Here is a 10,582-nt window from a genome sequence, read left to right as displayed (position 1 = left end):
TACCTGTCAGACTGACTCAGAAAAACAGGCTTTCATTTCTTTGTTCTTCCTTAAAAGTAACATCTAATATGCACTTACAAAAGTGAAACAACATGCCTTTTGCTATCACTTGTAGTGTCGAATGTAAGTAAGTTTTATTAAATTAATCATGATAATGCACTGGTGCCTGGACTTATTCAGCAGCAGCATAAATTATGAATCTGCTTTCATATACACTGAGCAGGGATGCAGAGCCTGACTGCGTGCTTCCCAGTCACATGTACAGACTAGAGTTCTGTTACATTTCTCAGTTGTTAATATGCAAAACATTTATGGGTGCCGGTATAGAGAGGCTCAGAAACTGGAGGGGAGGTGAGGGAAGAGGAAAAAAAAAAACACATGGTGAAGGCACATCATGAATCAGCAACTCCACCACCTTTCTTCACCTGGAAAGTTAGCTTGATATCAGTCTGGCCTTGGGTTCTTTGTTGGTTGATTTTTTTTTTTTTCTAGAACCATTTTAAATTCATGGGAGATATAAGGAGGCCTCATTTTATCTCCTAAACTTTTCTACTGCACAGACTGCTTGTTCCAATGAGGTGCAATGCTTCATTAGTTTCGGAGGTCAATAATTGTGTTTTAAGATATACTTCATTATCACCAGTTTCCTCATTAAATGTTTTCTGCTTCATATACTTTAGTGAGTCCTACTCAGTCAGTGGATTTTGTTAAAGTTTATATTTGTGGGACTTTGAAGCAGACATGGTATAGAAGAAACCTGTAGGACTAGAGTTTTGCATGATGTGCTGGATCTCTCTCCTTTCCATTTACATCTTATTATGTCTCCTTCTTTTGTAGCTTACAGAAATTCAGTCCTGTGTTAGTTTAACCATATTTATGTAGCTAACAAGTCTCCTAGCACCTACCGCTACTCAATGTATAAAAGTACCACTAACGAGCCAAGCTGCAGTATGTTGCCAGCTCTTTCAAAGCAGACAGTTGTTACCCACATTTTCAAAATCAGTCACCAGGGCAATGTGAGGCACTTGTGTGACAATTCAGTAGTGTTGCAGGGCCCAAAATGCTCGTGTCATTAAACATGAACTAAACTGGGGTTGATCCCCAACTTTCCTTATGATGTATCCACTAGAAAACGATCTTTTTCTCATTAGCTGTTTTATAAAATTGTTCCCAAGTATTTTACTTGGGGATACTTGATGTTTTGTTTCAAGGCCCAAGCCTCCCTTCAACAGACCCAGATTTCTGTTGTTGCTGCTATTACACCTACATTTTCTTGGGAGACCTATGGCACTGCTACTTTCCCTTTTTCTTATGTCTCACAATCTGTACAACATGATAGATGAAAACAGCATAGTTTTCAGGTTACTCAGCCAGATTTATCCACTTAAGTCTCCATACACAGATGTCAACTTGAGAATACTCTGTTTTTCTGCATATAGCCCACATCTAAAGTGTCCAGCACCCTCAGATAACCCTCACATAACAAAATGGGGATGAAGAGGAGGGCACAGTGAGGCAGATGGAGAAGCCTGTACAATATCAGAGGAAGAGGGGCTGATGGAAAGCAGAGAGAAGGAGTAAACTTCCTCTCCTATCACACATAGGAATATAGTTCTTACTGCCACTACCACTAACTCAGTTCTGCCTCTTTTTTTTTTTTTTTTTTTTTAAGAAGTTACTCATGTGGTAGCTATAGGCCTGGTATATTTGAGAGCATGGTAAAAAGAATTTTCTCTTCTGATGTATCCTGGGCAAAAGCTTCTCTTCAGACTTTACTGTATCACATATACAATATAATAATGTATGTTTATCTAGTAAATTGCTTTGCAATAAGGGTTCAGAGTCACTCTTCAGAAAAGACATTAAACACTTGTCTTCACTTTTAAACTGCTGTCACTCTGGGTTATGCATTTGAAATTACCTTGAAGAAAGAAACTGAATTTAGGAAAGTGCTGAAGAAAATAAACTAAAAAGCCAAAAAACAGCAATGACTTTTCTGTTCTTGCATCTGACAGACAAGAACCTAATTACAGAACCCTCAAATAAAACACAAAACATGCTGACCCATTTAACAGGTTCTAGCTACAGAAGAGCTCAAAATCAAGAGGAGACTTTTTTATAAGTTGCTTCTCAAGGCCTTATTGCAAATTAAACTCAATAACCAGGATCATAAACAGCACCATGATTACAAGGAAAACTGTTTCTTCTCCACTATAATGGAATTAAAAAAATAAGGAAGTGAGATTTAAAAAAATGGGCTTTACCCCCCTCAACCTTTCAAAGGACAGTCACTTTTGGTCACTTTATATGTAAAGAAAAAATCCAACTTCTCATCCCATTCTTTATATACATCAGCATTTTTATATCCTTCTTGCTTTGAAACTGGTTATATTCTATTTAGACAGCAATGATCACTAAGTGCAGGTAAGACATGGGTTAATTTTTTTTATATATCCCACTTTAACTGAGATGTTTTTATCACATATTGCAAGTCTTTTCATCCTTTTAGCCCTTAGTCCTGCAGCCTATGCAGTCAAAAATCTTGTTAATTTAAGTGTAATGAGCAGAGAAATGGACCATGGCTGAATCACGTGCTGTGCACTGGTAATTTATCAGAGAGACAAGCCTTCAGCCTTGCCAAATTATTTTTTGTCAAAGTACTTTAAGCAGGGGAGATGCCAGACTTGGAGTTGCTGGGAGTCAAAAGGTCCATTAGGAAAGAGTCCATCTCTTATCTTTACAACTAAAACAGAACATAAGCTGTAACATCAAAGATGAATGCTCAAGTACTGGATCTGGAAATAGTTAATAGAGTCAAAGCTAGCTGAAGGCATAGGCAAAGTAGACGTGCCTATAACAGTAGCAGGCTGCCTGCTCTGGCAGCAAGTGGCTCAGGAGGGGGGAAAAAAAAAACAAAACCAACACAGCCATCGTGTGCTGGAGCCTTCCAGGGAGGGCTGGAGAGCCCAGGGAGGGTCACATCAGCACCAAAGGCAATCACCTCTTCTACATCAGCCAGCCCTTTTATTTTATTCAGAGTCTGTCTAACAAGTTACAAGTCCAGAGATATTATGTAAAATACTAGCTTGAAGCAGTCTACATGAAGTATTACTTTTTCAGTTTGTGTGCACATCAGTCCAACCATTAGTAAAGGGAACAATGTTTTGACTTTTGAGGCTATCTCTGATGTAAAAAGTATGACGTTTCCAAGAAAACAGCTGGGCTATATTACTATGTACCTACATTGCCCTTGTCCCGTAGCTTTAGATTTAAATAAAGCAACAGTGATCTGTATTGAAGCTCACACTTTCAGTTTTACTTCAGGTGCTCAGACATTACCAGTCCATTCTTTGGATGGAATTGCCTGCTGGAAAACAGGAGATAAGTGACATCAGTGCTAAGCTATACCACTTAAAAAGCATGATGCCTGTTTCACATCACAACTGGAAATAACCCAGTTTTAGTAGTCCAAGTGCAAAAATATGTTATCTAGAACTTGGTAGTTGTGGAGCAAAGAAGACATTGCCAAAGGTAAATAAAGCCCTTGCAAAGAGGCAGAAAACCTTAGGAGAGGGCAGGGAGTTGGAGATGTGGAGAAAGATGAAGGAAAACAGGCCATCAGCTCTGTCCTTACCAGAAGATTTTTGACACAGGACATATCAGGGAGAAATAAGAGTTTACTGTATGCAAAGGACGGAGATGGAAGACAACAATAATTTCCAGGAGAGAAGAGTCAGAAAAATAGGGAAGTGACGTGCTAAAAGTCTAAGTCCAAGACTTAGTGGGTCTTACCTTTGAAACAGTGGCAGCTGATAAAAGAGCAAGGTATCAGTTAATAGTACATTAGGTAAGACTCTGCACTGCAACACAGCTATGTCATTACAGAATTTACCCTTGAAACAGCTACCACTTTGTCAACAGTGTTTTCTGTTTATTATAAATAATTTAATTTAGTAGCAATTGCTTGTAAGCCTGCCTGCTAATCTTTCAATAGCAGCTCCCATTACATCCCGAAAGGCAGCAACAACCGCAATTTGGAGCCATTCAGTGTCTGCAGAAGAGCACTGGGGTGGCCGCCCAGAGGACTTCTCGCAGTGTCAGCATGCACTGCCCCCAGACCAGCATATGGGGTATTCACTGAAAGAGCACTTTTCTCCCTAGAACTATCAAATCACAGAATTGATGGCACAAAATGGTATAATTAAACCATAAGCAGGACACACTCTAAACATGTTGTACTCTGAAGTGTATTTTAGGAAGAATATTGTTGTGTTAGCCGGAATTGTCCTGCCCGTGCCATAATTTATATTTTTTATTTAAGATAAGCTTTTATTGTTTCAGTTCTTGCAATACGGAAAGATCAAAAATGCACCAGCAAGCTAGTAGACAGTGCAAAGAAAGGGGCAAGAACCCCTTAACCTCAAAGCATGAGCAGAAAACAATGAACCACCTGAACGGCTGCATTAAATCAAAATACCTTCTCATAAATTAAACCTATGCATAACTCATGGCTGCGAGCTTTTCAACACAGCAAATGTAGAGGAACTACAGGAGCCACTTGTGTTGGAACAGAGTCCACAGGCCTAGAACACAGGCCTCAACTTTAGGCTGCAAAGGTGCAATGATAAAACAGTCAAGTCAGCCTTAAAAACGTAGATACCTTAAGCTATTCAGATAGGTGTTCCAAAAGCAGTGAGTTTCTCTCAGTAGCACCAGTAAGAAGAACTTAAGAAGCAAGGAGCAAAGCAAAGAAACATTCACATATTTTAATAGCCTGCAGAAGACATTGCTTCACTCAGTAACAACATCTCGATCTACTGATAACACCATCTGGTTTTAGTACAGGGTCAACTGAAGGAATGTTGTTCTGATTTAAAGTTTACTGGGTGATTTCAAAAGGTTAGGGTCACAATGCAGTGCATTCTACAAAGGCAACATTTTGAGACTTAAATACTTAATTGATTTCCTACTACTTTTTTTGCATTAGGGCAGGAGCCTCTGCTAAGAATTGCCATGCATTTTGTGCATTTCCTAGGTGGCAGTGCCTCTATCACCATCCTCAGATGAAGCTCGCCACTTTTCTGTAAAGTGGGTGCAAAGAAGAGTTACGTGATTCTAGACTCTCACCATGAATAAACTTTGCTGTCTAGAGGATGTGAATGTAGAGGAGTTTTCAGTAAGGCTTGGATTTTTTTATGTACAGACATCAATTATGAAATCTACAGCTGGTTTTCAAGTATTTCAAGCAGACGGTGCAACATAAAGCCCCCTGCAGCAATCCCAGTGCAGCTGTACTTCACTGGATAATATTCTTATCTTTTCCTAAAAACAGAATTTTAAAAAGAGGCTCATGGCCAGAATCATAATTCACTGTAGTTGTGTTACAAATCGCGTTTCTCTCTGCAGCATTATTTGCAGCATAACTTTTGTACCAATGTATTCTCAAAAGAAACATTTTACCTGGAACACCCAAAGGTGACATGAAAGGGACAGGTAGGACTGAGCAGGGAGCTGTCCCGTCATTCTCAAGCTTTCTGCTGGTGCCACCTCCAACACCGATTTGACAACCAATGACAGCATTTATCTACATAATACAAAGATGGCCTGAATCGGATTAGACTTACTTCTTTCTCTCTCTCTCAGCAGTAATTGAGTGACAAACGTCTGCAGGCTATAGAACCAGAGCCAAAAAAACCCGCACATAAGTATCTTCAACAGACAATTTATTGGGTTATTACAAGCAATGCAGATGTTATTTTCTCAAATTACTCCCTTTGATTTACGTTGCCTGTATTCCAGCTAGACCTCTTTGCTATGTGCCTCTTACAGGAAGAGTCTGTGCAGTTTGGACTTCCTTTTCCCAGCAGCGGGGTGAGCTGTTGCTTATTGACAGCTTCATGGCTCCTCTGCTAGCTACCGAAACATCCCTCTGGAGCAGTTCCCTCCCAAAACTGCAGACAGTTTGGGCTCCCCTAGCTGGTCTCTACGATTAGACACAGACAGGACAATCCACCTTCCATTAAGATTCTTGTGGGAAACCTTACAAATGAGAGCGAAGCGTGGCTTCTTGCACTATTTCTGTCTTCAGCTTCCTGCACTGTTTCCCCTCTAAGCCTCATTTGCAATTCAAGAAGAGGGGAGGACATAGATAACAGTATCTTATTTAGCAGATCAAGCAATATGTAGGCAAGATTTCCATTAAACAATGTATCAGTCTATTTATTTTCACTGTTAGGAAAGCTACCAAGTAATTTGACTGGTACAGGTGAGAAATAGCAGTCACACAGGAAGCTGGTTTTGTATATCTATTACCCTAAATTGGATGTTGTTCATGTGTCTGAGGCAGGGAACATCCCCTATTACAGCTTTTCAAAAGGGTTATACTCCTAGTACCAGTGCTGTACCTGACCCAGTCATGTCATCTGCCCCAAAGGGGAATACAACATGCAGTTAAACTGCACAAAGTGATTAAAAAAGCTTGCCAATAATTTGCACGTTTGCTGTGGTGGCATTCGCAGTTACAGCTGCCCGAAGCTCTCCACATGAGCAGGTTGCTTCTTGGTTACAAGTAAAACAAGGCAGTTATAGAAACTCCCAGTGGACACTGTCAGAAACTACTAGAGCCCAGCACAAATATATTACCTATTCAGCTTTAGCAGTTTGAATAACAAAACTTACTCAATTCAAGCGCCAGATGAATTGCTACTTACCTCCATCAGTTCAGTTTAAGGGGTTGTCAAAACTATGCAAATCACCCCGAGAAGGCAACTGCTGACCAGCTGCAGATACCATGCATGCCAGTTATCTCTGACAACTAGTTTTCAGACACTTACTATTTTAAGCTTTGACTCAAAAGCCCAAAAAGTTCAAATCCTTCTAGGTATATATCTTGATGATCAGGGCCTTAGTTTCCTCATATGTAACAAAGAGTATGTGAGTATCTAGTAATAAATATACTACACTGCCCATTTTGGGGGGCAGGGGGGCACTGGTTTAAGACCTTTCTCATTAAGGTATTTTGTCCCTATTGGCTGCAAGCAAATTAGTTCCTAACAAAGTTTGATTCAAATTCTGCACCCCACCCGTATTCTCTAGGTACGTAGATCTTTTCTTTCCACAAGAAACTGATACTAAGGCTTCCGGTGTTTGGCATCACACATACTAAATATTTACACCTATCAGAAGTTCACAACTTGGAGCAACTTACATCCCACCCTGCCCCATACCAGCACTACAGATGCACTGAGTCTTGGAGCTTCTCAGTGACATTTATTTTTATTATCCATTTCAGCTGATCACTGGAAACACCTACCCTCACAGGTTTGAATATTTTAACTCTCTCACAGTCCAGATAGTTCAATATTTGCTGACTTATCCATATAGAATGCAAACAAACATCAGCAATGATTTTTATTAGTGTTTAGTACACCAGTCTGACTCATCTCTGTGCTGTACTCCATTTGTGTACTTTTTTTCTATAGACTTTCTAGTTCCTCCATTGTTGCAAGGTGCCTGTTTTCAATAAGAAATGAGACTGTTAATTGCCTTGTGCTCCTCTGATGGGTCACACTTTACTAATTTTGGATTTCAGTTGTAAGCATCAAGTTCTGCATTACAGGTGAATAATGGAAGGGGAGGCTTTAATATTGCAATATCTTACAAGTAGATGTGTAAGGCTTTCAGTTTTTCAGGTTTTAACTCACTTAGTTTTCCAATACTTGCATTTTATACTGATGATGATACATCTCACATGGGTATTAGAAGTTTTTAACTTGGCACTTACGACATTCTTCTGAGATTCCCTTTGCATTAATTTAAGCAGGATCAGCCCACAGATATTTGTAGTACTTTAAGAAAGCCAAGAGGGGCAAGACATCTTACATTACTTTTCTGGTATTAGCAAAACACATCCAGGAAAGTAGTCTTCTGTATTTGCAAGGTGAAACTGAATAAAAGGAACAAGGGAAGTGTGATTTGAGGAAGCAAAGAAAATGGAGCCAGACTCTTCTCAGTGCTATCAGAACAGACAAGAGGAAATGGGCACAGGCTAAAACACAAGAAATTCCATTTGAACATAAGACAACACAAGAGGAAGAAGAGGAGAAAAATGTCACAACTTTTTTTACTCTGAGGGTGGACAAGCACTAGGACAGGTTGCCCTGAGAGGTTGTATAGTCTCCATCCTTTGGAGATACTCAAAAATCTGACTGGACATGGTCCTGGGCAACCTGCTGTAGCTGACCCTGCTTTGTGCAAGGGGTTGGACTAGGTGATCTCTGGGTCCCTGCCAGCCTCAACTATTCTGTGATTCTGAAGTTGACAAAAAGTCATGGGCCAATGCCATAACAAGGGCTGGTTTTCTTTAGAAAAAAAAAGAGTTCTTATCAAGAAAAAGTGAACTATGAGTGGTACCCAGTCTTCAAATAGTATTTGTTTACAACACAAACACTGAGTGGAAATACAAATAAGTGGAGCAGATTAGCTCCATACTGATACTCCTAGTCCCATGTTTTGGTTTTCTACTTTATCAGTTTTTCTTCTAGTAACTTCCCTGAGAGTATGCTGCATTTTGACCTTTAAAAAGGTCCCACAGATTAAATATCCCTTTGTTTCCCTTCATATTCGTGCAATTCTTAAGTGTTCTGTTCCCGTGGGCCCTTCAACATTAAAACCTCATCTTCTCCTGCGCCCATGTAGTAATTTCCAAGGGTGACAAATCATTCCTGCCAGCTGGACATGTCTGTTTTCCCTAATTTCCATCTAGTCCCATCCCTGAGGCAACCTTAACTCATTCATTCCTAGTAAAGTATCTTTAAAGCAGATGGCTAAAGGAAGCCATGTGCATTTTTAGAACAATACAAAAATATTCCAGATGCTTCACATACCTCTTTGTCTACATTTACTAGATGTGCCCATTCCTTTCCAATAGAAATATTTAGCACAAGTCTTAGGAAACCCACTATTGAATTAGATTTGTGCTTAAGTTTTATGCAGACTTGGATAATGTCGAACGCTCCCAGTGGGTTAGGAATAGCTCTCAGTTTTACCAACTTTTTCATACTAATGGTTTTGTTTCAGATTCCTCTAGATGAAGTACATACCCCAGCAAAGCATCCTGCTACAAAGGCAGCTGGGTTAATAAGCAACAAAGCTGTAGAATAGTCTAGGAACTTTTCTGAACAGAAATCAGAAGTTTTATCTTAAAAGTAAAAATGCAAAATGATTTCTCAGATGCATTGCATCCTCTGTCAGGGCACAGGGATAAGCACCCTATCTGAGGAGATGTTTCTGGAGCCAGTTGCACCTACTTGGATATTCTCCTTTACAGCACCCCACTTGACAACACCTCCACTCCCAACCCAGGTGTCCTCTGTCACTGATGGAGCACACGTGGCAGACAAACACTTACCCCCCCGATGTGCCAAGTACTTTGTTGTCTTAGTTGACAACAAGATCAGCTATTGCTCCACAGCTCTTTCATAGGTACAAGAAGACCGGTTACCTCTGGGCAAGGAGAGAGGAAAGAGGTGTTTACCTGGAAACTTGGTAATTAGGTAGCATAGTTTAAGTTCTGGTGTGTATACATCCCTTTCTCAGTAATCCCACTGCATGCAGCTTCTCATAAATTAATGCTAATTTCCTAACAATGTTTCTAACCTTAGCCAGACTTTGACCTGTATTGTTAATGAAAATTAATTTCAAAAAGTCAGTTACCCAATTCACACTAGTTCAGGAAATCACATCATTTGACAGGTACAAACAGGACAAACACAGCCACTGGGCAAACTCACAGTATATCAGAGCCCTGTAAACACACCTTGCAGTTAGGTTATATTTCACTCTAACCTTGTTTTGAGAACAAGGTTAGTCAGGTCTTGTGTTTGGGAAAATTCAGGATGCAAATCTTGCAGGTGACACCTTCTGAGCCCCTCACAAAGGGACACTCCCTGCTGGAGATGGCATTCACTTCTACCAGCCCTATGGCCTGAGAGCAGACAAGGGGTGCAAGTCCCAAGGACCACTCGCTTGTAGCATCAAATGAGGCAATCTTGCACTGCTGAGCTACTCGCGCAAAAACAACTCTCCTTACACACAGCAATAAGCCAAGAGACCATTTGACACTGACCAAGTACTATCACCATGAATTTGAGGCTACAGCCCACTGAGGGGCAGAGTGTATCACCATGCGCTTTGCTGTTTTGTGCTTTCTGCCTGTTCAGATCTCTCCCTGCCCCGCTCTCCACAAAGGGTGAATTCAAAGCCTGCTTAGCTGCTTCAGGATCTGAGGCAATGAATATCAGGAACAGAGTTGGGCTAACCAAGCTTAGATCGCATCTCTGAAAAGCCTCAGCTATGATTTGAGACAACTTTTCTCATCCATTAAAAATCACCTATGGAGGCTTGACTCTCCTCCTTCCCCCACAGACCAACTGATCCAAGACTGCACAGCTGAATTACTGGCTGGAATCAGCTTTGACAGCAAGCTAATTACAGGTGTGAAAGTCAGCATTTACCACAGTCACTTTTTCATCACTGGTGACATTGCTTTTGCCAACAATCAGCATGAGCTATTTGCCTTTAA

The sequence above is a fragment of the Aquila chrysaetos genome, chromosome 5, assembly GCF_900496995.4.
Source record: "Aquila chrysaetos chrysaetos chromosome 5, bAquChr1.4, whole genome shotgun sequence".
NCBI lineage: Eukaryota > Metazoa > Chordata > Aves > Accipitriformes > Accipitridae > Aquila > Aquila chrysaetos.
The sequence above is the reverse complement of the archived record's forward strand: the minus strand, read 5'-3'. Positions refer to the sequence as shown.